The 25,076-nt window shown below is 28.8% G+C and overlaps 1 long non-coding RNA gene across 4 annotated transcripts in view; it reads left to right on the top strand.

Annotated features, from left to right (window-relative positions):
- The window catches only part of LOC147817076 (uncharacterized), a 43,050-nt gene extending 18,308 nt beyond the window's left edge, over positions 1-24,742 (top strand). Inside the window, exons 3-5 of one of the 4 annotated variants that reach the window (XR_015430202.1) lie at positions 9,986-18,283; positions 20,183-20,332; positions 20,687-22,214. This is a non-coding gene — a long non-coding RNA (uncharacterized LOC147817076). Of the gene's footprint in view, positions 1-9,985; positions 18,284-20,182; positions 20,333-20,686; positions 22,215-23,778 lie in introns of those variants that run through there. The other 3 variants (XR_015430201.1, XR_015430200.1, XR_015430203.1) reach the window with 3 other exon arrangements.
- The last annotated feature ends 334 nt before the right edge of the window (positions 24,743-25,076 follow it).

Here is a 25,076-nt window from a genome sequence, read left to right as displayed (position 1 = left end):
TTCTGCTCTACATTTTATGATAGTTATTTAAAAAGGTGGTCTAATCTTATTAACCATTTTACAATCATTATTTTTGTACAAATAACATTAATATACTGTTATAAATTACAGCTAGACCTGCTACATTATTTAGAAAAATGATGAACTTCATTCACAATGAAGTTCATCATTTTTCAAAAAGCAAGCAAAAATAGCATTTAATATTTCCGCCCGTTTGGTGAGCGAAAATATTAAAATAGGGCTGTGAACTCATATTTGTTTGAACAATATGTTTTAAAAGAAATGATTACTTAGAAAAATTACTTCTGTTCACCAACAGATCTAAATATTTATATTACTTATCTATATATAAATGAATGTTTCTGTGTGTGTGTCCTTTATAGACTTTAAAGCCATCTGACCGAAAACTATGAAACTTCGCACACAGATAGTTCAAAGCACGAGGAGGGTCACTATCGACATTAGAACATTCGACGACTAATCGTTCTAGCGGGATGAGCGGAACACGAAATGGAATTTTCTGATTGGTTAAGCGTTAGTCATTGTCTTAAATATAACTGTAGACGATTCAATTCGTCACATATTTTAAAGAGAACATTCGTTATTATTTCTATCTTATAGTTCTATTTGATCAAAAAATAATAGTTAATTACACGTATTTAAATTCACTATGTCAGATGGATTCAATGTTCGACATTATGTGGTATCACGCTTGGTCTATGTCGCCAAATTTATAGTTTTAAAGTTTTCTGGTACTTGTTGACTTGTTCTTTTTTATTTATTAAATTTCTTTTGAAACGTGTTTCTAAAAAATTTGTTTATTTAAAATCAGCATCAATAGAAAAAATGCTCAGGTATTTAAAGGCAAAATTAATGGGAATGTGGTACTAATTCGTTCAGTAGAAACGTAAAAAATCACCATATTTTTGACACCTTATTGCTGATATAATTGAAGTAAAAGAAATAAGCCATGTACTAGGAAGCAAAAGTAATGGAATTTTTCTTTTCTTTTAAAGAAACGTCAGAAATCATCACACTATCATTGATTACAACGATGCTTAAATAATGTTGGTAAAATTTTAATTAATATTAAAAAAAAACTTATGTACTACAGCGAAATTAATGGATTAGAGATAATTGTTTTGGGAAGTCATAGAAAGTCACTGTATTATTATTGATACTAATGCTCTATTGATATTATGTATTAATTTAAAAAGAAAAAAGCTATGTGCTAAAAAGCGAAGTTAAAGGAGAAAAGGTAAACTGGAAATTCATTTAGGAAAACCGTAGAATATCGCCATTCTAAGCTTAATTATTGTGTACTACAGACTACTTGGTAATTGGTGCAGTTTTGAGAAGAATTTCCATAGTTTCAGAAAATATTTTTTCCAGTGGTAGCAAAGACAGTGCATTAGTATTTTAATGAATTAACAATAAAAGAACTTTTCCGCCACAACTTATATTTTAATAGTAAATAAAAGGGCTGATATAGAAATGGCCATGCTCCAAAATCCTTTTCAAATTTTAACAACAGTTCTATTTTTTAAAAAAAAAAAAAAAAATCAGATTTAGTTGGTTGCCACTGATGAATGTATTTTTCACTAAATTCAAATGTTGAAGGATTATGTAAGAAGTACCTAATATACTAATATAAGTATAAAATATTATATTGATAGATATATAGTTATTATTAAAACAGCGCCAATACTAAGCAATTTTAATAGCGATACTTTTAAAATAACTGTTTTACGGCCCCTCGAAAGGGATATGTTCATGAGAATATTACTTGCTATTATTAAATTTTAACTATTATGAGTTGACTGCGAGCAATAGTATCATGCCAAGTGATGCTAAAAACATTTTATAGTTATTCGAATGGGAAGAACTAAAAAAAAACAAACTTAAAGTCACCGAAAAGGGCAACAAATATTAAATAAAAAAAAATTCATTATTTTTAGCCATATTAGTTGAAAAACGTAGTGGAAGAATCAGGTAAGTGACTTTTTTAGAACGAAAAAAAAGATGTATCTGAACTATTTTCTTACCAATTTATTAGAAGGCGGACTAATAATTTTTTTGCTTCATTTTGTTTACCGCTGACTAACTTGATATATCAAGTTAATATGGGTTAATTATGCTAAGATTAAACTGATGGCAAAAACAGTTACATTAAACAAACCCATATTGATGCAACCACTTTTTGCTATTTTCTCTGAGTCACTAATAGCCCTAAAACTTTCTTACTCAGTTTTTCGGCTAATCTCTTTAATTATATCGGTATTGGATTTTCAGTTTTGAACTGGATTTCGTAGAGTTTCTCGGTACTGATTTATTGATTATTTTTGTTTTAATTCCTCCCGAACTAAGAACGGGTATTCAGCTAGTAGATAATGAAATTTGGACGTGGGAAGTATAGGCAGAAGCGTAAGCAAACATCTTTTAGTACATATACAGTCCCTCATCATATTATTAGATGCACTATAAGATTCTATGTATCCGGTGATACTATACAACTGTTTTGTTTTTACTCGCTTTACATTTATTTACTTTCGTGAATCAATTGGTTAACATTTCAATTTAATACGTTAAAAATAAATACAAATGGGAATGAAAATTCCTATTTGTATTGATACATATATGAAAATTCTCCTGAATAAAAACCCATTGCAGTACATTTGGAGTAGAAAAGTACATTTGGAATGTGCTTACGCTTTTACTAGTCAATTGCAATTTTTGTTACAATGCTTGCAAAATCTTAATGAATCACTTAAACAAGAAAATCCAATCATCAGCTGTACGATGCAATGTCACTTTCGTGGCTGCCGTAACAAAAATGTTAATTTTAGAGACAGGTTATATCACTCCTTGGAATTAATTTTTGTTGAATGATCGTAGTATCAATAATGAGGAAAAAACTCCATAACCTAAATAGAAACGCTACTGTATGAAATTCTAAATATGGAGGATTCAGTTTTCTCACATTATTTTTCATATGGGTTTGATTGTCGGCGGATGTGTAATAGTAGTAGGGTATATAAGGTCTTGTGCCCTAAAATATCGCTATAGTACTTAATTTTTGTAACAGGCATTTATTGATAATTGAAGGCGCTTATTGAAAATGAGTAAATAAAAACTGAAATTTGAGTAATATTTCAAGTAAAAATAGGAGGTCATAGTAAAGTTGTTATTATGTATTCTTTGTTTAGGTGGTTAATAAGTAGTACATGGTTGTCTCTGTTTTAAAAATAACTTTGAGTTACGCAATGTCGAATGAAAAATACTAATTGTGAGGATCGAGTTAAATGTACATTTTTCTTTCCAGTGGGAAAAATCATTCGCTAATACTTTCGCCAAATTTATGATTTTATCGCATTTGGCAAGATGGCGAATGCTTAGCAGGGGCGGCCCTGCTTATGGAAATGTACACCATACATTTATGGTAAGCTTATTGGCCATATTTTTATTCACGCTAGGAAAGGGTATGCTATTCATATAATTTCAAGGAGCAGAAATAAAAAATAATGTGTAATGGAAAGAAACATTAAATGTCAAGTTTTTATCAATTGCATGTTCAGAAAACTACAGATTTTAAAAAAAAATAGATTAGCAAATAAAAAGAGCTGAAATTTCGTAAATATAATTCTTGATCAACAAATTTAGCTAATTCAGGGAAATTATTTAAAGTTTATATTCTTTTCATAGAAAGTGTACTCCTCTTATTGCTTCAGAATCATTTTAAATGTGTTCGAATTCATCTTTGTGTTGCATTTATTTATTTTTTCAGTCGACAGTAGTTTGCTGAGCGTTCTGCCAAATTTACCCAATGTTCCGCATGTAACTGTACGCAACGAAACGACATAAAACTCAATTTTAACCTGTATTATTAAAGATTTACTTAAGACGAAAAAGTAAAGCAATGTTTCTGTAAGAGTTACTATTAAAAAATTTTCCTAAATTTATTGTAGTTATTGACAGCTAAGAATGCGGAAATTGTTTTTACAAATTGCTGTATTTCATGCAGTGAATTCAACGTTCATAAATTCCATATGTAGCATAATTTCTGGGCTTTTTATGCATATTATTTTCCTTAATAATTGAAATCGAACATAATAAATACTATCCCTCTGGTCAATCATTCAAAGTTTCAGTATTTTTTATTTGATCAAGATAGGTTATTTTATAGCATATGGGTGTTCAATTTTCTTGAATTCCTACTATATAATGCATTGTTTTATTTCGATAAAATGTAATACTGTCTTTATACACATCCTCTTTCAATTTAATTTTTAATTTATTTCTAAATTAAAAAAATATTTTGCAATTTATCGCATTTAGCATAGACTAATTCCGCAAAATATTTTTCTGAGTGATGATTTTGTTTTGTGTGGTCAATTTAAGTCGAATGTTGTGTTTTATATTTTTTAAATATCACCGTTTCTTTTTCCTTTTTTAATTTCTTTTCCGTGCTTGTAAATCTTAACATTTTATCATTCTTGTGATCTCATAATCAGGGCTGATTGTGATCCGGAAAAATCCGGATTTCCGTATTTTTCGCTCACCGTCATCCGGAAGTTTCCGGAGATGGAAGGCTCAGACGTTTCAAAAAATCATTGATCACAAAAGTTTCCGGAAATCAAATTTTCAAAGGTGGAACTTAAAAACACAGTTTATTTTATTTGTTTGTAAGGGAGAGCCAGAGAGATACTTTGTAAGCTTATATTCAAGATTAATATTAATTTTTTATCAGTAAATAGTTATTATAATCATAAACTCAAGAAAGAAAGACATATTTGTAAATTTCAATTACTTCTCCAGGTCATCATAGGTATGTGTAAAATTTTAAATATATTTTAAGTAAATTAAGAAATGTTGAGAAACAGGAAAAAACCTTGCTTGAATTTTTTTTCTAATTTTTTGATTTAAACTTTTTTTTTTTACTCAAGAAATTTTCCGGAATTTTGACTTGGGCTCACAATCACCCCTGCATAATTTATTGTATCCCAAACTACATATGCAATCGGATCAGAAGGTTTGTGAATCAACTTTTTTTGGCTGTATTGTGAACTTTCTTTTTATACATTATCTATCTGTCACACGCGTTCAATACATATCTTTTAGATTTATTCATTCGTTTCATATCCTGAAATCAAACATTTAAATTTTTCAAATTTCTGAAAATTTAAAAAAGTTTTTTTTGTTGATTCTTTTAGCCCTTTTCTTTCTGTTTGTGATTTATCTTTTGAAAAGAACCTAAAATACATTGAGTATTTATGAATTAAAATCCCTTGTATGAAGTTTTTTGTTTGTTTTCAAAGTCTTTTAATTTACCCGAAAAATGCACCCTAACTTCTTAGTATACTAATAACTGAGCAGTTATTCTAACTACTTCTTATAACTTCTCAGATATTCATAATCTATATTTTGCATTTAATTTAGTAGTAATGAATTTTATTTTATCACATATTTATTAAACTTGGCAAATCTACCGATTTTCAGTGTTTTCTTTTTTGAAAAAGTTGCATAAATTCAAGAAATTCGTTCAATTTCTTGGACAACTTTTTAAAACAACTTTTTTTCCCGAAATTTAAAAATTGATGTAATTGCTTATAAGAAAAATCCCATCTTTCCTGCAATGTACGGGGCAGCTATTTAAAGTAATTTCAACAAAATTTCCTTAACAAAATTTTTTTTAATTCCACTTAAGCATAATGAAACAGCTAGTAGCTTGTATAGTCGATTAACCATATCAAAATAAAATTTAATGGATTAAAGTTGAAATCGCACATCCTATATCTTTTTGAATATCAATATTTGACAAACTGCTCAACCACTTTAAATCTTTAACAGCTGGAAATAACACATTTTTCAATTCCTACTATTAGTTTACACTCTCCCTATATCTTGTATGCTCAACTCCAATGTTACTTAGCCTCGCATCGACTGCGGTTGAAGCAATGCCTGTAAGTTACAGTGCTGGTAGCTCCCGGAGTTAATGCTCGGCTTGTACGTTGCAGTGCTGCAACTTCGATGGTGGAGGTGGTTTATGCTCAGCTCTAACGTTAATTAAAATAATAAGGAAAGAACTATTCGGCAGAATTTATTAAAACTTAATATAATACTTTAGAGATCCTTGCAAATATGTTACTGTACTAATAGTTTGAGTAACGTAAGATAAACTTTTTGTTGTTATTAAAGTAATGATTTTTCGATAAAATTAGATTCAGTATCATTAAAAAAAACTAAAGTATTAATTTCTGCTTTTGTAAAATATATCATAACTTTTTTTTTTAATTACCGTTACATTCCTGTAAACATCATATAAAAGGTAATACCACAATCAAAAGAATTTTTCACTATTCAACATTTGCGTAATCTTACAGTTATGTAAGTGTGGAACATACACTGTCCCAATTTGAGGATTATTTTGTAACTGCTTTTTGCTATAGCTTAAAAATATTGAATGAAATTGAATAAAAGTTTCAAAGCAATTTTAAATTTATTACAAGATAATGATTTTAAAATTGAACAAAAAAAAATCGTTAAAAATTGAGCGAGATGTGAGCGTATTAAGTATTTATTTTCATATTGCCCATGCGCGGAAAAAAACAATAAAAAAAACTTTTTTTTCAAAATTTTGTCGAAAATTGTAGTTACCAACTCGTGAAAGAAAAACTGATATGAAAATTTTCAAAAAATTATACTGCAAAATTAGGAAAAAATATTTTTGTCAGCGCAGGTGGGAAAGAACTACTTTAAAAATGTATGTTTTCCTCAATTTTAATGGAGTCTATTTTTAACGTGCTTGTTGTTAATGAAAAATTGCTCCTAAAACTTTTATTTTATTGAATATATTTGATGTTGTAGGAAAAAAATCGTATAACAAAAGTTTTTATTATTTATTTTATAAAAATTTCCGTATTTTCATAATATGCGAGCTAAGCTTACGAAATTTTATGCAATTATTACAAAAAATAACACCGTCCTTTGAGTTAATAAATTTATTGATATAATTAAATAATTAATATACAATTTTATTATTGCAAGTGGAAAATGGTATGGAGTGAAATGCGAACACTTTTAAAATGTATTAAAAAGTTTGCTTTTAAATATTTTTATGCTACATTGCGTCAATCTTTAATAAGTTTGTTTTTTAAAATGGTACTTTAAGACTACCTATGTGTAGTTTCTCTACATTGTCAAGAATTCAAAAAAAAAAAAAAAAAAATTGTCGATCTCGCAATTATGAAACAACCAATTTACAATTAAATTGCTAATAAATTAATATTAAAAAATGAGTGACGAAAAGAATGCTGTTCTTCGTCTTGTTCAGTTCCTAGCATGTGGCTGCAGGCTTGCATTAAATCACACTAATTTACTAATTATGCTGTAAATAATCAATAAATAAATTTTAATAATAAACACATTAAAAAAATTTCTAAAGAAATTCTATATTTAATTTACTTTATGTTTTATAAAGTGCTGAGAGCAAAAGGGATTAAAAATATGAAATAAATCTACAATATTGATATTTTAATTACATTAAAAAAATATTTAAAAATAATAGCGTGAAAAAGAAAGCTATTTAAATATCCCGAATTTTATTCTTCTTGTTTTGTAAAATCATAACATTTTGTAAATAATAAATATTAACGAAAACAATAAATAAATTTTTAAACAAATTATGATAAATAAGTTTTTAAAAATCATGCGAAAAGGAAAGCAGTCTTTAAAAATCCCGAATTTTATTCTTGTTTTGTTCAATTCATTTGTAGCAAGTTGTAGCAATTCTTATCACTTTAATCGCGATTTTTCACCTTTCTTGCTTCAAATAATGACTGTTTATCTATAGTTGTAGAAAACTTAATTCATCTCTTGTGCGATTTTCATTTTATAAACTCGTGCTTTACTTCATGTCTAAAGTGAATATGAATAAATGTAAATATGACAAAAAAAATGAATAAATAAGATTAGATGTTACTAGTTATAAATGCTAACATATACATCGAAATTCTAATAATGCTGCCTGTAGAAAACTAAAACCCTGGATAATAAAACAGCTTCCAATTTGAGCTGTTAGAGTGATGTAAGATTATCGTTTTTCATCATTAACAAGTAAAGTGTCTTCTCATCAATTATTATTTTTTATTGAATCAACGTGTTTTGTATTTCTAAGTTTAAATTTTTTTTTTCAAGTATTGCTGATTTATCCTCAATCATATAAGGGCATATAAGCCCTATCCTTCAAACATATAAATCCTATGTTACTCTTTCATTATGCAATGATTAACATATTAACAAAATGTTCCTCTCTAGAAATATAAAACTTGCACATTTTATGATCAAAATGATAGTAGTTTTTTGTGAGAAAAAAAATCGACTTTTAATGTTAAAAAAAATTGTTAGAGACAAGCTATCTCGGGGGTTGTAGAGCGGATCGATCTGAAGTGGTGTCCACTATTACATTAGAAAATCATATGTAGCCAATTTTAAAGGTTCAGAGACTCTCACCGTTCAGGTTGAACCTTAATATCATGTGTCGGAAAACCGAGAATAAAAAGTAACTTAGAACAGTATTACTCGTAAATGATTTCAGCTAGCTTTACAACAATGTGAAAGCAAAGGCGTTATTTTGAATTGCTCTGTTTGTTTTCTTTTAGTTTTGTTCGTCTATGTCAGGGTTTCTTAACTTGTGGTTCATGGACCCCTTAGGGGTCCATGGGTCATAATTTAGGGGTCCGCTAACCTCTCCTAATTTTTAAAACGCTTGGATCAATAATATTTAAATAACATAGATTTTTTTTTCTAAAAGGTGAAAATACATATTTGAAACTAGGTGATCGAGATACCTCAAATTCAGTGCGGACTGCACACAGCCCTCTAATATCCCTGACATATTTTTAACAACCTCCACTAACCGGCATTCAGTTTGCACCATCAGGGGCAACACCCTGATGACGTCAGCTGTGCTATTTTTATCAACCCCTATCAAGCTACGTGCGTTTGACACCTTGTCCAGGTTACTAGATCTAGAATATTTTACTAAGAAGAAAGCCCAGTTTTTGAAATCTGGAACATTAACCAAACTTGCATTTGGTATTTCGTGAAAACCTCTAGTTGAGGCATCACTCAAAGTTGCATATCGTATTGTCAAGAGCAAGAAACCGCTTAGTATTGGAGATACATTAATTAAGCCATGTGCGCTGGATATGGTTGAATTAGTTTGCGGACTGGAACAAAGAAAAAAACTTGAGGATATTCCATTGTCAAATGATGTGATACATTCAAGAATAGTTGAAATTTCTTGTAATATCTTGAAACAGATCATCGACAAATTGAAAGCATCGACATTTCCCTTTAGTATGCTACTGGATGAAACTACAGACATCTCGAATTGTAGTCAACTTCTTGTTTTTGTTCGTTACGCGTCTCTTGATACTATCACTGAGGAATTTTTATTTTGCGGGTCTCTTTTGCGAACTACAAAGTCAGTTAATGTTTTAGTAATGTTAAATGTTTTCTTTACCAAACACGACTTCGACTGGAAAGAAAAACTTCATTCACTTTGTACAGATGGAGCACCTGAGATGCTCGGCAATAAATCTCGTTTTGCCCTATTGGTAAAAAGTCTCCTAATGTCCCTGTTACTCATTGTTTTTTTACATAGACATGCACTGGCTACAAAAACTCTTCAAACCAGCTTAAAAGAAATATTATCAATAGTTATTAAAACTGTGAATTTTATTAGAAGTAGAGTTCTTAATCATCATCTTTTTAAAACACTGTATCAAGAAATGGACACAGAACTTGAGGTGTTTCTGTACCATACGGAAGTGCGCTGGCTGTCACGAGGGCAGGTTTTGAAACGAATTTTCATGTAGGTGTCAGAAGTATCACTTTTTCCAGAAGAAAAAGATAACCCACTCGGCGAATATTTAAAAAAAAAATATTTTTAACCATATGAACAATGTAAGTCTTTTTATTCAAGGGCCTGATATTACCATTATGGATGTACCTGAGAAATTACAAGCATTCTTATTGAAAATGCCACTTTGAATAGAATTCAAAATGAGATATATGCAAACTTTCAAATGTTGGACGAAATTCTTTCAGAAAATGCATCTCGGTAAGATAATTTGTTACTGAATAACTTAAAAAATGGAATCTGAACACCTGGAAGTACTTCAAGTTTCCTGTAAAAAAACATTTTATTTTGGATGGGATAAATATAAAAGATTAGTTGGGGATTCGTAATCCTTTTCTTTGTGATATTGACTGTATCCATGATATGAACCTTGCTAAAGATGAGCTTATTGATCTTAGAACAAAGTCCTTGCTGAAAATGGTTTTCGATTCAAAAACACTCGGAAAGTTCTGGTCTTCTGTGAGAGAAGCCTACTAATTGCTTGTAAAGCGAGCTATGGCAACTATAATTCCGTTAGCTACAGTGTATCTTAACGAAGCCTGATTTTCCACACTTGTGACAATAAAAACAAAACATTGAAAACAAAACATTAAATTGCAAAGCGTGCATCTTTTTTCCCTACCAAAACGCGTAACAAAGCGCAGTTGAGCGAAAAACGGTGGCACTGGGGAGAGAATCACGTCAATTTTACTCTACTGGTAAAGGGTTAATTTGAATCTTCGTTCTAATTCACTTGATTCTAATCAGTTACTCGAATCATGTTATTCAGATAAACTATTCGAATCAAGAGATTCAGATCAGCGGATCAATGATTCAAATTATGCGATTCATATCAAGGATTCAGACTATGCGATTTGGAACAATGATTCAAATTATGCGATTTGGAACAATGATTCAAATTATGCAATTAAGATCAGTGATTCGAATTCTGCAATTAAGACCAGTGATTCGAATTATGCAATTAAGATCAGTGATTCGAATTATGCAATTAAGATCAGTGATTCGAATTATGCAATTAAGATCTTGTGATTTGAATTATGCAATTAAGATCAGTGATTCGAATTATGCAATTAAGATCAGTGATTCGAATTATGCAATTAAGATCAGTGATTCGAAATTAGTTACTCAAATCACTGATTCTTATAAGTGATTTGGATCACTATTCAAATCAAGTGACTCAAATTAGTGATTTGAATCACATGATTCAGATCACTGATTTAACTCATGTGATTTGAATCGCTTTTCGAATAAAATGATTCAGATAAATCATTCGAATCGTCATTTTCTTCAATAATTCGAATGAATTTATTCAAATCATTGTTTCAAATCAAATGATCTGATTAGCAGATTCTTATGAAGTGATTCACATCACTATTCGAATCATGTGATTCGGATCAGTGATTCAAATCTCATTTCAAATCTAGTAATTTGGATCGTTGATCTGAATACCATGACTTAAACGACTTAATTGCAAATCATGTGACTCGAATCAAATACATCAAATAAAATTGAAATTTCAAAAAATTCGAAAATAAGTTTGCCTAACTACCACTATTTTTCTTTTATCAAATGTGATAGAAAAAAATTTATTATTCTTTCTCATTAATGAACTATACGAAAATTATAATAAGTAAATAATTAAACTTATTATAGCTTTCATATAATTACATTGCATACGTTGTTAATTGCTATAGATACTTTAAACTATGGTAAATTTTAAGTAACTCCAATAGAAATGTTTTCTTCAATTGGATAATCTTACTTCCTTAGTAATGAATGCGTTAGGTTTTACAAGAAATGTTTAACTTATGGCATATCATAGTGAAATAAAACAAACTGAAATTTAAAAAACAATTATCCATTATAATTTTAATTTATTTCGATAGAAACAACTGTTGATTCAAATCAGTACCAAATTCTACTGTCCAACACATGAATCAATCGTAATGCAAAGAATTTATAAGTTTTAAAATATTATATTTAAAGGGACTAGCTTAATATTATTTTTTTAATATCTGAAGTACAGACAAATAGAAAATTCATAGAAACACAGTTTTGAACTTAAACGATATAACAACTTTTAATCTGTCCTGTTATCCATGCGAAGAGCACTTGATTACGTATTTATACGGATCAATTTTTTCATAGCCTATTTGCTATGCACGGTAACAGCTTCCGAACTCAATAAAATAAACTGTCAAATATTTTTACTTAAAATGTCACTAAGATTGAATCCCGTAGGATATTTCTCGTTTGTGACTCGAAGATGTATAAATACTGGAACAATTTTGAGTAAAATTTAATGCTAATTCAGTTGTGAGAATAGAGAAGTATTTCAAATTAGTATTTTTCATCAAATTTAAAATTTCTTTACGAAATTCGTCAACAGATGGTTCTCCTAACTGATTTGAAAGACCAGTTATAGGAACATAAAAAGAGATATGAATTTTAGGCTGCTATGTTCTGCTTAGGGAATCAAAAATGTATTTTTATATTAAATTTTGAAATTTGTTAGAAAGTTCATCAATAAACAGCTAAGCTAGCAAAGAAAACTTAAGAACAATGTTTTCTGCTGCATATCAAAAAATTCTAAATAAAATATTTGTACAAGCGTTGTGTTAATTTTTTTTCTCAGACTATCCAGCATTTTTGCTGCATGTGATATTTGTTTCGTAGTGTTAATTTCGATCTCGCGGACTTAGCTGCGTTGTTGTCGCGTGGAAATGATGGCCGCGTAGCGTATAAATGATGGTGGCTTAGAAAAAATAAATTGCTACACATAGATTGACGAATTTTGCTTCAATTTTTATGTGGTTTATTTTCTTTTGAGCTGAATAGAACGCTGCAAAACCTTCATTTTTTTTTCTAATTCTGTTCGTCATTAAAAGGTTCTTTGAATTGCCGGTAAATTTTTAGGCGTCCTTTGCCCCATATATGTAACTCACGGTGTCATATGTATTACGGTGAATTAGTTTACAGTGTGACATAAATATCGGTGTTGTGTTTCTAATTTATACGTACCTGTTTTTGTGTGCATGCATCTGTCATATTTATTTTTGATTTATGATCAACGTTTTTATATTTTTTCAATGTCCTTGTAGTGTATCTACCACTACAAAAATATAATTCCAATTCACTAGTATATAAGACATGTTAACCAGGGGTCTGTCCACGTTGAATTTACTACCGTTTAGCGGTACCTTCACAAATTCAATTTTAGGAAAAACGGTAGTTTCACAAATTCAACTTTAGGAAAAACGGTAGTTTCACAAAGTACTTTTCTTAAGATTTTATTTTTGTATCCTTAAGAAACAATAAATCTATATTTTTACTATGTTTTTGTGTTGATTTTTTAATATCATTTTTAGTTTTTCACATATTATGTCTAAATTTTCACAAAATAGGTACCTCTCAGAAAAACCTAGACAGACCCCTGTTAACTTGATTCTATGTTGGGGGACCTTTTCATAGATGACGGTTGACATGGTCGGTAACAACTCTCCCAGCATTGGTGACCTTTTTGTGTAAATGTAATTTTGTCATTCTTTTTGTGTAAATGTAGTTTTTTTAATTCTTTTTGTGTAAATGTAGTTTTTTTAATTCTTTTTGTGTAAATGTAATTTTGTCATTCTTTTTGTGTAAATGTAATTTTGTCATTCTTTTTGTGTAAATGTAGTTTTTTTTAATTCTTTTTGTGTAAATGTAGTTTTGTCATTCTTTTTTTGTAAATGTAGTTTTTTTAATTCTTTTTGTGTAAATGTAGTTTTTTTTAATTCTTTTTGTGTAAATGTAATTTTGTCATTCTTTTTGTGTAAATGTAGTTTTTTTTAATTCTTTTAGTGTAAATGTAGTTTTTTTTAATTCTTTTTGTGTAAATGTAGTTTTGTCATTCTTTTTTTGTAAATGTAGTTTTTTTAATTCTTTTTGTGTAAATGTAATTTTGTCATTCTTTTTGTGTAAATGTAGTTTTTTTAATTCTTTTTGTGTAAATGTAGTTTTTTTAAATTCTTTTTGTGTAAATGTAGTTTTGTCATTCTTTTTTTGTAAATGTAGTTTTTTTAATTCTTTTTGTGTAAATGTAATTTTGTCATTCTTTTTGTGTAAATGTAGTTTTTTTTTAATTCTTTTTGTGTAAATGTAGTTTTTTTAAATTCTTTTTGTGTAAATGTAGTTTTTTTTAATTCTTTTTGTGTAAATGTAATTTTGTCATTCTTTTTGTGTAAATGTAGTTTTTTTAATTCTTTTAGTGTAAATGTAGTTTTTTTTAATTCTTTTTGTGTAAATGTAATTTTGTCATTCTTTTTGTGTGAATGTAATTTTGTCATTCTTTTTGTGTGAATGTAATTTTGTCATTCTTTTTGTGTAAATGTAATTTTGTCATTCTTTTTGTGTAAATGTAGTTCTTTTTAATTCTTTTTGTGTAAATGTAATTTTGTCATTCTTTTTGTGTGAATGTAATTTTGTCATTCTTTTTGTGTCAATGTAATTTTGTCATTCTTTTTGTGTCAATGTAATTTTGTCATTCTTTTTGTGTAAATGTAGTTTTTTTAATTCTTTTTGTGTAAATGTAATTTTGTCATTCTTTTTGTGTAAATGTAATTTTGTCATTCTTTTTGTGTAAATGTAATTTTGTCATTCTTTTTGTGTAAATATAATTTTGTCATTCTTTTTGTGTAAATGTAATTTTGTCATTCTTTTTGCGTAAATGTAAATTTATCATTCTTTTTGTGTAAATGTAAATTTGTCATTCTTTATGTGTAAATGTAATTTTGTCATTCTTTTTGTGTAAATGTAATTTTGTCATTCTTTTTGTGTAAATGTAGTTTTTTTTAATTCTTTTTGTGTAAATGTAGTTTTTTTAAATTCTTTTTGTGTAAATGTAGTTTTTTTTAATTCTTTTTGTGTAAATGTAATTTTGTCATTCTTTTTGTGTAAATGTAGTTTTTTTAATTCTTTTAGTGTAAATGTAGTTTTTTTTAATTCTTTTTGTGTAAATGTAATTTTGTCATTCTTTTTGTGTGAATGTAATTTTGTCATTCTTTTTGTGTATATGTAATTTTGTCATTCTTTTTGTGTAAATGTAATTTTGTCATTCTTTTTGTGTAAATGTAGTTTTTTTAATTCTTTTAGTGTAAATGTAGTTTTTTTTAATTCTTTTTGTGTAAATGTAATTTTGTCATTCTTTTTGTGTGAATGTAATTTTGTCATTCTTTTTGAGTATATGTAATTTTGTCATTCTTTTTGTGTAAATGTAATTTTGTCATTCTTTTTGTGTAAATGTAGTTTTTTTTAATTCTTTTTGTGTAAATGTAATTTTGTCATTCTTTTTGTGTAAATGTAGTTTTTTTTAATTCTTTTTGTGTAAATGTAATTTTGTCATTCTTTTTGTGTAAATGTAATTTTGTCATTCTTTTTGTGTAAATGTAGTTTTTTTAATTCTTTTTGTGTAAATGTAATTTTGTCATTCTTTTTGTGTAAATGTAGTTTTTTTAATTCTTTTTGTGTAAATGTAGTTTTTTTAATTCTTTTTGTGTGAATGTAATTTTGTCATTCTTTTTGTGTGAATGTAATTTTGTCATTCTTTTTGTGTGAATGTAATTTTGTCATTCTTTTTGTGTAAATGTAATTTTGTCATTCTTTTTGTGTAAATGTAGTTCTTTTTAATTCTTTTTGTGTAAATGTAATTTTGTCATTCTTTTTGTGTGAATGTAATTTTGTCATTCTTTTTGTGTCAATGTAATTTTGTCATTCTTTTTGTGTCAATGTAATTTTGTCATTCTTTTTGTGTAAATGTAGTTTTTTTAATTCTTTTTGTGTAAATGTAATTTTGTCATTCTTTTTGTGTAAATGTAATTTTGTCATTCTTTTTGTGTAAATGTAATTTTGTCATTCTTTTTGTGTAAATATAATTTTGTCATTCTTTTTGCGTAAATGTAAATTTATCATTCTTTTTGTGTAAATGTAAATTTGTCATTCTTTATGTGTAAATGTAATTTTGTCATTCTTTTTGTGTAAATGTAGAAGAGAGAAAACCCAAGCACTAGTGTAGAGCTTATTGCTTCAGCAAATTTTGGCTGTTTGAATTAGCAGCCAAGTGTGTTGCCAATTGGTGAAAAACATTAAAGCCTGAAGGAGAAACAGAAAGAGTTGTTGGCAATTTCACCAATAATGAAACCCGTTGACCATGCTAATGAGAGAAGCCTTGCTTTGTTAGAGGTGATGTTTTACAGCCAGAGAAAAGAGATCAACAGTCTGAAAAAATGTTTCAGATTTGTTAAGTTCCTGGCCTCTACTTTTCACGGAGAAAGGATTCTTTCTGCATTTTAAATTGTTGACTGGGGTTAATATTCCAGAGCTCTTTAAAAAAGGCTTCAGAAACAAAAATTCCTAGAATCATTAACTTTTTTAAATCTTTGCCTAAGAAAAAAAAACAGTATTCAAGACATATTGAAGAAATTTGAAAATGATGATGAAACTTGCAATGAACTGCTCTTAGTCATATCTCTGCTTTTGGAGTACTTTAATTGAAAAAGGGAAGCAATTTTTATTTCAGTTGACATAAGTATTTATCATATATTTTTCTATAATTTTTTTGTACATATTGGGCAAATCTCTTAATTTCAGACATCTTCCTATAGTCAAACACAATAAGATAAAATATTTGCAGTTATTGACTTACCTTTTTTTTTATTTCCAAAGACAATACAAAAAAGAACAACAGTAAGACTAAAGATGTACCAAAAAAAAAAACTGGAAATTTTAGATCACAAACGAGGACCGACGTCATTGCCTCATTAAAAGTAATCTTTTTTGCAATACAATGACTCCTCAAAATCGATGTGAAGTGGTGAGTTCGATTCACTGGTCTTAGCGAATCAAGCAAATACAAATTATAAAGAGAGCAGTTTGGATGTTCTCCTAGACAGTCATTACTACCATAAGGCAGAATTTAGCAACAGTTGCGCAACATGAGTTGGGAATGAACAAAAAACTGTCAATTCTCTGCAACATAATTTGTTTAATATACAGCTTTACAGAATGGAAAGATATTTCCTTCCTCCCAAAGTAATGAGCTTGTTCGTTCTCATAAATTCTACAGTTGCCAGGTATCCACTGGTGTGCAACCCGCTTCTTTTTTAGGACCAATCTTTGCAAGCAATCTCGACATTGAAGGATTTCTTTCGATGAAGAAGCGCTATTTGAACTAATGACCTGGATTGCTGCTTGAAAATCAGAGAATAGAACCACTTTCGAAAATTTATCTTCAAAAACCAATAACTGCTTTAGCGCAATGCGAATGGCTTCCACCTCTCCGTCAGACTGTTCTGTATTTCTCTACAGGAGCATCAAAAGGAAAATAGGTTCCATAAACTCTTGCTGTCATAATTGTTAGAGAAGGAGCCATTTGTATACACAAGTAGTCACTCAGAGGTTTCATGTAAATTGTTTCAAGGGCATAACATCTCAGCACAGCTGGAGAAGTATTTTTCTTGTGCAAAGTGTCTCTAAGATATAAACTTGATTTGATCTCTACAATCTTCAGAGGATTTGCTGGCTTTATTTCCTGAATATCATCAGATAACTCATATTCTTTCCGGATAATATGAACAAATTGAAAAAAAGCTGGATTTTCAAATTTCTGATGAAATTTGTGTAATTCATCCAATAAGGATCACCTATTCTAATCAGCTTCTCATATAAAAGCAATGATTTTTCTTCAACAGTAGCTGTAATAGATTTATGGTTTGTCAAATTGTTGCCGTCATAAATTGTTCACAGCAGTAAGTGATTAGAGGTAGTATGAAAGTTCTAAATAGTATTATTATAACTGATTTATCACTTTCCCATAAAGATACATCTAGTCGTTTTAAAACAGTTACCTAATTTAAAAAATGGCTTCAGACTGCATCTACATGTGACTTCCAGAAATTACACTTTCAGCTTTTTGATATCTTATAAATTTGATTATTTTAGCACTGAGTGTAGGTTAAATATAGAATTTATAAACTAGAGGATAAATAAAATTTATGAAACGTAACCAAAATTATAAAATTCTATGTTTAATTAAATTTAACTTCCTTGCAAGATAATGACATTTTTTGTTAAATTAATCTTTTAATTATTATGTCTGAGTTCTAAGAATTCTACATTTTCGATGCTAACACATTTAAGTAAGAACACATTTTAAAAGTTATTGTATTTTTTGTATAAAAAATGAAAATTTGAAATTTCATCAAATCTATACTGTTATCAAATTCTTCACTTAAAATATAGCCATTTGTTATTTTAAGAGCTCCTTACCTGCCATAAAGGTCGGAAATCTAGGCATAATGCCTAGTACTCCATGTCCGATTTCTTCTGGTAATTGTAATAAAATTTTAACTTGTAGTACGTTTATTTTAAAATATATATATTAAAATTTGAGCAATCTTATTCTTAATGAAACTGAATTTTTAATTATATCTCAAATATTATAACATGCTTGTTGATAAGTGTGTTTAACTGTGATGAAATAATTATATAAATCAGTTAAAGTTATCTGATCTGCATTTTCCTTAGTTTTAAAAAGAAAGAGCTTCATAAAATTCATAACAGCCTGGCTGTTTCTTAACGAAAGCAAAATTTATGTAGTTTGTCAAGAAAATATGTTGATTAAATTTCATGATTGGAGGTTCTTAATTAGTTTTATTGAACTGCTTATTTTTTTAAATCAATGATTAATAAGACTAGCTTAAAATATTAGGGTACCATATAGTAGCACCAATACAGTTTCAATGGTTGACACCACATTGACATATAGCTATAGAGTATTATCAGAAAGAGTATGCAAATAAAGTCTTAATTACATATAACTTCTAAATCATGCAGAAAAGTCAGCTAACATCAAAGCATCTAATTGTCGGGCTTATTCTCCTTACCTATCCACCACATTACATTATTCTCCTTACCTATCCATTACAAATATAAAAGGATATATCTTGCATCTATGTTAGAGGCTCATTAGTTTTCGCAGAAACACAATGCCAACATAGTTTTATTGCAAATAATATGCGAGGCGCATCCAGAAAGTAAGTTTCCCTAATTTATAAAAAGAAAGAACTCGCATTTTCAGGAACATATTTATTGGCAAAAAGTATAGCAATTTTTCAACATATCCACCACAAGAATTGAGACACCTGCCGTATCGTGGAATCAACTTTTGTATCTCTCTGTCGTAGAACTCTGCCGCCTGTGAATGGAACCAGCATGTGACAGACGTCTTCCGCTTTTCATCGTTGCCGAAATGCTCACAGGATTACAGGAATTTCTTGAGGTGCAAGAAAATGTAAAAATCGCTGGAAGCAATATCAGAGCTGTAGGTTGGATGATCAAACAACTGCCAGCCAAATTCCGTCAAAACAGCTGCTGAGTCTCGTGCCGTATGTGGGCAAGCATTGTCATGGAGGAGCGCAACACCTGCAGTAAGCATTCCACGACTCTTCTTTTGAATGGCACGTCACAATTTCCGGAGTGTTTCACAGTAACGGTAGACGTCTGTCACACGCTGGTTCCATTCACAGGTGGCAGGATTCTACGACAGAGGGATACAAAAGTTGATCCCACGATACGACAAGTGTCTCAATTGTAGTGGCGTCTATGTTGAAAAATAGCTGAAACATTGCCGTACTTGTTGCCAAAAAATATGTTCCTGAAAGTGTGAGTTCTTTTTTTTAAAAAAATTCGGGAAACTTACTTTCTGGATGCGCCTTGTAGTTGTAACAGTTTAAAATAAAACTTGATGACATTTGTAATTAAACTAAGTGTAACTATAAGTTTTAGTTTACACCCAACCCCCCAAAAAATCGAACTCGTCGAAGCGACATATCCCCTCCCCCCAGAGAGTGGAGCGCAAAGGCGTCCGACTCGGCCAAGCCTTCATGTGGCATTTATTAAAAACTCAAACATTTAAAAGTACGTCGGATGGCAACACCACTATAAAAAAGCTTCTAATGGATAGTAAAAGTTGAACTTGTGCGGTTACAGAAGTGACGGCATTAATTAAAAATTTTTATATATAGGTTAAGCAATTGGTTCAAATTAAAAACAGAATGCTTAATATAAATGCAATCTTTTCACCGTCACTCAGCAATAAATAAGTGAACTATGTATTATTATACGAGCTTATTACAATTATTTTCTAAAATATATATTTCATTTTTAGCTTTAAAATAATCATTTTTGATAATATAATTGCATTATTAATTTCTGCTCAACTTTCAGGTGATGATTTTTTTGCAAACTCCTATATGGTTGCAGTCGACAATAACGTCAAATGAAGAAATTCAAAGTGGCAAAAATGTTTGCTGCATACTACATTTTAAGCATTGAGTACGCTGAGATGGCTTGTAGAACCCTGGAGTTTATTCAAAGGTAAAAAATAAAATATATTCATTTTTCTGTTTTTATAAAGGATAGTGTTATTCGTAGAAATACACGGGTATATTTTCCTCAATTTAAATCTTTTTAAATTATTATTTTATTTACTTTGAGTAACTTTTTTATTTATTGAAAGCATAGTAGTAGTGGATAAAACATTATATACTGAAGGAAATTTAAATAAAAATTATTTTAGTTTGTCTAAAGACTGAAATTGCCAAATTTTGTAGGGGTAAAAAAATTTCCAAAACGCATACTATCAAGCAAATAATAAAAATTTCTGACTTTTTTATTAATAATTTTAAATCTGAACTTAATTAACAAAATTAATATTCATTTATTGTGCAGGTGTTTTCTAAAGGTGAACCCCGATAAAGGATCGAAGGCTTTAATGGATAGTAAAGAACGTAGAGAAAAAAAAAGAACCGTAAATCCAAAAGTTTTATTGTTGTTAAAAAAGCTAATGGACTTTGAATGGTGTCAATAGTGATTTTATACTGTATTTATTTGTATTTTTATTTTAACCTTCTTTATTCTTTTCTTATTTCCTTGCCATTCTATTTTTAATACTAATTTCGAAAGTATCAGTTATACTGGAATCAGTAAAAGGGTTTATAAGTTATAAGCATTTATAGTTTGCTAAAATGATTGGTAGCATTTGTAAATTGATTGTTAGTATGAAGCAGCATAAAATTACAACGAACCGGGGAAAAAAGGAATAATTTATGTAATGAAATCAGTAAAAAGAAAGAATAAAAAAAAAGGTGTACTTTTATCATTTGACAAATTTTATAAATTCCTGTACCTACTGTAAAAATACATGCAAATTAGTGATTTTTATTGTTAACTTTCGTAAGTAGTGTAAAATGGTAAGAGCGAAATAAAGCAATAATGAAATGAAATCATTTTTTTCTTTTAATTTTATTCTTCCCTTTATGTTTTACGGAAGAAGTAAAAAAAAAAAGAAGAAAGTTTGAGTTTTATTAATCATTCTTACATTGAAATAGAAACAAATCTGTCTTTAATCAATGTGAGATAAACCGCTTTTCTTTTCTTTTCTTTTTTTAATTGAAATGTACCTAATAATTAATAAGTTTCTGTTAAAAGATTTTGAACAGACTAATCTGATCTTCAAAGGAAGAGGTGAAAGTCAAAATTTATTATCAAATGTTGAAAAAATATTCAACTGTTATTGATTAAAATTTAAGAGAGTGAGCTGCCCGATATCATATCTCAGCATTACACAAATCCACTGATCAAAAAACTGCAAAATAGTTCCATTTACTTTAAAAGTAGGACACTAATTTGTATGAAATCATGTTTAAATGACAGATTATTTTATCCTGAATTAAATAAAATTATTGTTCTGAGATAAATATAAGATGATTCATTAGTCTTTAATGTGTGAATCGAAATAGCAGTAAACAAACTATTTAGGTAAAAATATAAATGTGTACAACTTTTAAACGATTTTATTGATATTTTTGGTTTTCTTCAAAACTCTTAAATGATTTATTTTATAAATTATGTATTATCATTTAGTTAACTTTACATTTGGTGTAATTATATATGTATATATGCCATAATTAGTTTTTAATGTGTGAATCAAAATAGTGGTAAACAAATTATTTAGCTAAAAATATAAGTGTGCATAACTTTTAAACGATTTCATTGGCATTTGTGAAAATTTATGGTTTTCGTAAAAACTCATATGATTTATTTTATCAATTGTGTTTCATCATTCAGTTTACTTTGCATTATGTGCATTATACATGTATATGTATCTTTTTTTTTTAAACAATGCCTAGCAACTTCAGTTATTTCATATAATTTTGTAAACAATTATACATGACATAATAAACTTATTCTTTGCAAACATGTGGTATTTTGTTGTTTAAAAAAAATAATTAAAAAAAAAAAAAAACAGATTGTGACGTCAATAATTCCACATAGTTTAAAAATAAAAACTTAATAAAATTTATACTATGGAAAAAATTTTTACTTCACTGATTAAATATTTTTCTGCGAATAGTTTAAAACTATAAGACATACACAATAAACTTGTTTTCATATTGTTAAAAAGAATGGTTCAAGTGATTTGCTTCACTGATTAAATGCATTCATATAAATATTTCAAAACATACAGCTAAAACTTGTTCATTTTAGGAAAACTTGTTTTCATATTGGCTACGGATTTTCTTGTTTACTTTTGCGGAAAAATTTGTCCCTGATTGGTAAAACACCGTTGTGACTGCGGATTTTCTTTTTAAATTTTACGGGAAAAACTTGTTCTGTTATGGTCAAAAGCAGTTGAAGGTACAGACTTCTTTCATAATTTTTGCGTCGAAAACTTGTTTTTGTTTGGGTAAATACAGTTGTGACTATGGATTTACTTTGTAACTTTTACGGAAAAAACTTGTACGCATTTGGTAAAAAGCAGTTGAAGTTACGGATTTACTTTTCCACACTGTTTTAATTTTACTGTTTTCCACAACCAACCCAACTGCCGGTTTAAAACCGTCAATTTTAAAGAATATTTTTTACAGTGTACGTGTCACCGAAAAGGAAAAAACACGCATCTTTTCTGGGTTATCTTTCTCCATTGAAGAGTTCGTTTGCGTCATTTTAAACTTATGAATCACATGCATACTATGATTTGAGTGAGTGCCAGCTATCATTAATAATGCCACACATAACATGCTAATCTCATAAAACTAATATATGTGCAAATTGTAACTATATACGAAGTAACATAATGTATGATAATTTTTTAAGTCCATACACAAATAAATAACTCAACTTTTATACCATCATAGAACTATATAGAAGTAAAAATTATAACTAACGTAATATGGAACTTCGTTTAGCATATCTCAGCCAAAAAATTTTATTTTGTTATATTTTCTGGTAATTCTAATTTTTGTTTCTAATTTTGTCTCTCACTAGAAATTTTGGTAAATAATTCTGTTGTTACTATTAACATTTATGATCGCTAATTTTTAAATTTCATGACTTGTATCATGAGTTCATTATTTCTAAATCCAGAATTTTCTCGACATTTTTTTTATACTTCCATCATCTATTTTCTAAATCTACATTTTTCGTCAACATTAATCATCTAGATTATAATTTTTTTTTACTGGTTCAGGCGACAAAATTTTTCAACCCCGACAACGAGATATTTAATTTTACATCTCGCCATTTTTTATCCTAACTATCATGCCCCCAACATCGAGTTTTTTCTATATCTTTTTAAGTAAGTGTTTCAAATTCGCAAATTTTTCTTCATATACCGACTACTTTTTTGATCCATCATCATTTTTTCTAACGTTTTTTTTATTTTTTGATTCTTCTCATTTTTTAGACCCTCATATTTTAGTTACTGTATTTTTTTCGTTGTAAATCTAGAGACTAAAAACTTTTTTTTTTTATACTTTTAGAGACTAGAGCACTTAAAGTTTGACCTTATATTTCTACTTATCTTTTGCCATCCAACAAATCTTGTATCCATAAAATCGAACTCCCGAAGCACGTGAAACGATTGGTTATTGCATTGAGGAGGGGAGATTCTTCAAACAGAAAATGAAAGTGTGTCAACCGGGTGTGACCAATTCGAAGACAGGTAAGTTTTACGCCTGCAAGCGCAGCACTGACAAATGGACCAAATAGGATTTTATGATCTTTTCTTTGTTATTCAGAGACTACCCTTTATTTGTCATTTTCCTTAGTATCTTCTTTAACCATCATTTTACGTTTTATAATTCTACCTGCATCTTGATGTTTAATTCGTTTTTTGTTTTCTACTTTATATATAATGGCTTATGTAGTTTACCTCCGCTTGTTTTTCCGTTTTCTTTTTCATCATGCTATCTACCAATGCTTCACTTTTAGCAAGCAAGGATGTACCTCTACATTATTTCCATATCATCCAGATAATACTTTAGGTTTTCTAAATTATACAGCAACCTGGTTTCCTATTTCTTAAACTAGTTTCATTACTAGGCGTTATTTTTCACTTCGATTTTTTTAAGCAAACTGTCGTCTCAACTGTTTTGGTGGATTTTCAATCGTTTTCTGCTTAACATCAGTTGTCACTCTGCAGCAATCAATTTTTCGAACAGACTATTTCTTGCATGGAACAGTTTTGTTTCCAAAACATTTAAAGCTCCTCTCATCCTTGCGAAATCTATCTGTTTCAAGTTTCTTGTAATTTCAGACCATGCTTTAAGAACTTCGTTTTTTGGAATACTGAACTTCTTCTCCTCACATAGATCTGCATGCTTTAACAATTTATCAAAATTTGTTAAAATAGTAGCAATAGTGTAAGTTACAGAATAAGAGAATAAATTAAGATTTATCTTGTGCTGATTCTATCATTAAAATCTAAGGTAAATAGTAATTTTCTTTTAGCTTTATATCATGTATAGGTACAGTGAGATGACGCAAGATAGAGAAACCCAAGCCTTCCCTGGCTCCCGTTTTGCCCCAATCAGTTTAATGGGTAAAACTTTAAGTTACTTTCTATTTTAGTCAATGTTATGTTGTTACTCATTATTGTAAAAATGCATGCGTAAATGTATAATTAAAATACTGAGCTCTTCTTGATGGTGTTCCCTTCCCTGATGGTAATAAAATAATACACATCTAATCGCGTTTAGGTGTAACAGCGCTTTCTCTCTCTCTCTCTCTTTTTTTAATTTAAGAAAAAATTTTTTAAACATATCCTGCATATTGTATC

This window comes from Parasteatoda tepidariorum, chromosome 1 (assembly GCF_982258835.1).
Source record: "Parasteatoda tepidariorum strain Cologne lab strain chromosome 1, Ptep-v5.0, whole genome shotgun sequence".
NCBI lineage: Eukaryota > Metazoa > Arthropoda > Arachnida > Araneae > Theridiidae > Parasteatoda > Parasteatoda tepidariorum.
The sequence above is the reverse complement of the archived record's forward strand: the minus strand, read 5'-3'. Positions and strand labels throughout refer to the sequence as shown.